The sequence below is a fragment of the Rosa rugosa genome, chromosome 3 (assembly GCF_958449725.1).
Source record: "Rosa rugosa chromosome 3, drRosRugo1.1, whole genome shotgun sequence".
In the NCBI taxonomy this organism is placed as follows: domain Eukaryota; kingdom Viridiplantae; phylum Streptophyta; class Magnoliopsida; order Rosales; family Rosaceae; genus Rosa; species Rosa rugosa.
The window spans coordinates 29,105,972-29,111,471 of NC_084822.1; the positions used below are offsets into that span (position 1 = coordinate 29,105,972).

The following is a 5,500-nucleotide window of genomic DNA, read 5'->3' on the forward strand; positions in this document are numbered from 1 at the left end:
TCTACACACCCTTTGACTTTTTTTAATATTTCTTATATATTCACAATATTCGTCTTCCAAAACTACCCTTTCTCTCTCTCTCTCTCTCTCTTCTCTCTCTCCATCCACATGGTCCTTCCTCTTCACCGCCATCGCCCTTTACCTAACTATCTTCGTCCTCCTTCACCTCCTCCTCACCCTCCTACACCTCTAGGTCGACCCGTCCCTCTCGGACCCATCCCTGCCCTCCACTCCCTCTTCATGACCCTCCTTTCCTTCACCATCTTCGCCGGCATCACACTCGATCTCCTCAGCCTCTGAAATCAAAGAAACCAAATGGTTCTGGTGGAGCTCCAAAACCCCCTTCTAGTGGCTCCTCTGCTTCCTCCTCGGGACCCACCCCTCTGGTCGGGTCTTCCAGATTACCACACTCGCTTTCGACCACCATGTTCAAGAAGAATCTGACTCTGAACACCTCGTCGGTCACCGCTCAGAACGAGGACTTCGACCCGGAGCTCCGACCCTGCTGCATGTTCGTGCAGCGGCGCAATTGTGATGACACCGCCGCCACTCGTGGGCCCATCATCACAATCCACATCTCTCACGGCCCTGCCCACCATGTCTTCAACCTCCTTGCCCACTCCAGTTTCAGTACTGCTGCGATGAACTTCAGTCTCATTTGAATTGTTGTTATTGGAGTTTGGAATTGTTAGGGTTTTTTAAATGGTTATGGTGATTAAATTCATTATAGTGTTAGTTATAGTTGTGGCTCTTGTGAAATTGGATAGGTGTTTGATTGTTTTGGAACTTCGGTGATTGATAAGGGAATTGAAGGGACTTGTTTCACAGAAGACCGGGGTGGAGCCGGAGGAGCAGAAGCTGTTGTTCAGGGGGAAAGAGAAGGAGGATGAGGAGCATTTAGACGTGTGAAGGATAATTCCAGGGTTATGCTCTTGCAGGAACCGAAAAGGAAAGAGAGGAGCGTCGGGAGTTGAATGAGAGCAGTGAGATGTTGAGTGATGCGGGAGGGAGAAGGGGGGGGGAGAGAGAGCGTGTGTTTTAGCTGTAGGCTGTGGAAGGGAGAGGATGAGACAGAAAAGTAAAGGGGTGATTTGGTAAAATTAGCACAAGGGAGTGTGTTGTGAAATTTTAATTAAAACTCGCAAGCGCACGAATCGTCGTTAGTATAGTGTGCAAGTACGAGGTCGTTCCAACTGAGGATTGATAATCAATTTAAACCCTAACTCAATTAATTAATCCAAACACAAAATCACATAAACAATCAAGCAAAAGAAGATATTGATTTTTGGGTTTTTTAATAAACAAATAATTTGAGAATTAAAGAAACAAACAAATAATGATAAAACCTAGGGTTTCGAAATCAACCACTAACAATTCTATTTATGTTTCAATGCAATTAACAGATTCTTTTGTTCCTCTAGATGATAATTCCCGTATCTAAGTCCTTCTCAGGTACTCTAGACCATAGTTTTCCTTAAGTGTATGATGCTCTCCCTCTCGGGTAAAGATCTTATATCCTAACTATGCAGTTTATCCTTCTCAGGTATAAACTTAACATGCAAGACTCATTACGCTTTAGAAAACAAGGGAATCAAGCAAACCATTAGTCTTTCTCAAGTAATAATGTAATTTACCACACTTAATCACAAGAAGCTAATCAAATTATATTGCATCTCTGCTTCAAATTTGTCTTCCAATTACTATATGCAAAGCCCTAAGGTGATCAATCAAAGAACTTAAACATAATGCATCAATTCAAATAGTGATTAAGCATTCATCATAAAGAAACTATAAATCCATCAACATAATATCAAAGTACCACTATGCCAAAAAACGAATCAGACGACACACTTCCAACAACAGCAAAAATTTTAACTGTCGTCTGATATAATCAGACGACAGCAAGAATTATTCTGTTGTCCAAATTATCAATTCAGACAAGAGTTGTTACATGGAGGTTGTGCAATTGTTATTCAGACAATGGTTATATTTTGATGTCGTCTGAGTAAATCAATTCTCACAACAGTTATTACTTTGCTGTTGTGCAATTGTTTTTCAGACAATGGTAAAATTTTGATGTTGTCTGACTAATTTAATTCAGACAACAGTTGTTTGTTGCTGCTTTATTCTATTTTGTAACTCACATTTTCAGACAATAGTTATTTTTTGCTGCTTTAATATGTTGTGCAATTTTCCTTTAGATAATGACTTTGAATTTATGTTGTCTGAGTTTTGTATGATGCCCTAGTTGACTTCCCACACTTACCAAAATTTCAATTTTTTGACTCCCTCCATTTCGACTTCTACCCTAATTTAATCAGTTTCCCACACTTCGTCAATTTCTTATTTTCGTTTTTCCTTTCTTCATCTAGATGCCGCTTTCATCTTCCCTCACTTTCGTTTTCCTTTGCTCTTTCACTCAGTCACCCCAAAAATCCCCAAATCTCCATTCAATTCTTTAAATCCCAGTGATGAAGGAGTCCGCCGTACCACCTGTGGTGTTTCCCTCGGGCAGAAATCCCAGTGCCAGATCCAACAACATCCAGTAACACCGGATGGCGACTGCGCCATTTCAACCGCCTCGATCCTCCACCTCCAGCATCTCCTTGATGACCTTCGACATTGGCTCCGCTGCCGCCTCCTCCTCCTCCGGGTAAGATTCCTTTCTCTAATCTTTCAAAACTCCTAATTTCTGAAGCCTTTTCCATTTCGAGATTACCACACTCGATTCCACCTCCTCCAGAATAGGATTTGGAATTGTTAGGGTTTTGTGAATTGGAATGGTGATTAAACTAATGATTGATTATAGTGTTTGCTATAGTTGTGACAGTTGTGAAATTGGGTAGGTGTTTGATTGTTTTGAACTTTTGATGATTAACAGGAGAATTGAAGGAACTTGTTTCACAGGGGTAAGAGTCCTTTCACAAGGTTATAAAATTTACTCACACTGATTCGCGTCTCTCTAATAATGGACTTGCAAGTTCCATCCAAAGGCTGAGGTGCCATGCCAATTATGAAGGTCTCTAATATACAAAGAACAATGGGATCCATATATTGCTCTTCATTTAAGGTACCTTTGTTGTATTGATTTTCTTGGTATTATCTAGTTTTGTAGTAGGCTAACAGTTTAAAACGATTCCTCATTGTTACTATGTGTTTCAACCTTGTGCGTCATGGACCTGAGGAAAATCAAATTTGCTTTATGCAGTAGAGGATTAGAGCTTCTTTGTAACTCTGTCAGGATTCATAATGTCAATGTAGAACTGCAAAAGGCAGCAGAAAAGGTAACTTTCTGTTTTTTTTTTTTTTTTTTGGGTCGAGCTTAAAAATATTGAATTGTGAAGCTGATTTGTCGTTTTGAGATGTACATCTTTGGCTTGGCTTAACTTGATTTCCTCTTGTTCTTCTCAGTTAATCATGAAAGATTTACTTGCTTGGATTCGTACTAATTTGATTAAGGAAAGCCCTGAAATATTAATTAGGTCTGTAATTGTAATTGACTGGTGAATTTTATTATAATGTAGCACTAGTATTACTGTTTAGGTAGATTACTAGGACCCCTTTTGTGTTATTAGCAGAAGATGATGTATTTATATGAATCATGGAGTTTCAGTTGCAGCCATTTCTTTTACTCATTAAGTTCTTACTGATGCGTAACAGTTTGTGGTTTCTAGTTCATGATTTGGCATTTGCTTTGATAATGCAGGAGATTTCAATTGCAACTAATGTAGCCCAGAAGGAAATTGGTAAGTACATCAAGATACTTGGAGAAGCCCTTCAGCTAATTAAGTCATCAACAACAATTCTATTTTGGTCCATATGCCGAGGTTTTGCTTAGGTACTTTTGTTTTGGTCCAGAATTTGGTACTTTAACTGTTGGCTATACGTTACTTAATTTGAGTCTTCATCTAGCATGAGCCTTGATGTTAATTTGGTTAGATGGTTGTTGAAGCAAAGAGATATGACATTGATTTAGATTTTTTTTTGTATATGTTCTAGACTAGACTGAGTAGTTTGGGAACTGTTTTTGCAAAGTGAAATTATTTCATCACTGCTCAGGCACAACGTTTTCTAGATTCTAATTATGGTATGTTAGTTTCCATCTTATTGAAAACAAAATGAAAGTACAATTTCTCTTGGTTAAGAAATAAAGCACAATCTTTTAGAACAAGTCACATACTAGTTTCTAAACCACCTTGAGAATGTGTTTGATGAGTCTCTTATTGCCTTTATTGGCATATGACATCTTTCATTGTATGGAGTGACATTGTATTCCTCACATGTTTATGGTTTCATTTGGTGACTTAAGTCTGAACTTCAATGTAACTTTAGATCGACTGAAATTACAAGGCTGATGCATTACTAATAGTACTCAGAAGTTAAAACAACTATACTACCTTTGGGGCCATTTCATAGTTATTCCATACACTAGTTACACAGCTTTATTAATTATCAATCTATCTCATTTGCTTCATTTTTTGACTTGCAACCCTTACTTTTTCTTTTGTTTGTTCGAACAGGTAGATGCCAAAGTAGGAGGGTTTGAAGCCAATACGTTGCATCTGCAAGTGGGAACCGAAGTGTTGTGGAGATCCTCTTTCCTTTATCTGTTTTGGTATTTTAGTATGTTTTTGGCCTTTAGGTATATATAGGCATGGTTAGTGTGCATTATGGACAAGTTTATGTTTTTGGCCTTCAGGTATATAGGCAGGGTTAGTATGTATTGATATTTGGATGAACATATTGTTGATGGAATGAATATTTTTTTGGATGTGTTATGATTCCCTCTCAGACAATTCAATTCCAACTAAAAACTATTGTCTAACAATTGAACATGAAAAAATGGAATGCAAAAACTGTTGTATGAACCACCTAATGACAATACCTGTCAAACATATTCAATTGCTTAATTAGAAAACACACAACAACAAAATAGTATATTCTGTTGTATCAAATAGAAACAGACAATGGTTTTCTCAATTTTCTGTTGTCTTCCTTAAATACACTCAACATAATTAAGTCAAACCCTGATGTAGAAGATTAATAGAGACAACAGTTTCTGCACAAGGCTTATCATCTGACTTCTCTTCACAAGTTGCTTTCCGTTAGGCTGATGTCAACAGACTTCGCTTTGGACAACAGATTTGGCATCTCGGTTTGTTGTTCTTTCTGGTATTCAGACAACACGCATATTAATGCTGGCGCTTGTCCAAGTTGGATTCAGACGACAGTTTTGTGATGTCGTCTGATACCTACATCAGAAGGCAGGAGTATTAACAACAGCAATTTTCACTATCAGACGACAGTTAAAAACTGTCGTCTGATTCGTTTTTTGTCATAGTGTACATAAACAATCATGATAGGGCATCATCATAAACCTAGAAAAAGTTTAACAAAAGATAACTAAATAAAACATAGAAAGAACATAAAAAAAATGGAAGGGAAAAGATGGGGAAGATGGATGAGTCGTCTCTGCTCCTTAGGCGTCTACATTGTGCTC

At 38.1% G+C, this 5,500-nt stretch overlaps 1 long non-coding RNA gene across 1 annotated transcript; it reads left to right on the forward strand.

Moving 5' to 3' along the window:
* Window positions 1-2,412: 2,412 nt before the first annotated feature.
* LOC133736283 (uncharacterized) lies at window positions 2,413-4,743 on the forward strand. Its single transcript, XR_009859488.1, has 4 exons — window positions 2,413-2,653; window positions 2,882-3,070; window positions 3,707-3,838; window positions 4,521-4,743. It is a non-coding gene; the product is annotated as an uncharacterized LOC133736283 (long non-coding RNA).
* The last annotated feature ends 757 nt before the right edge of the window (window positions 4,744-5,500 follow it).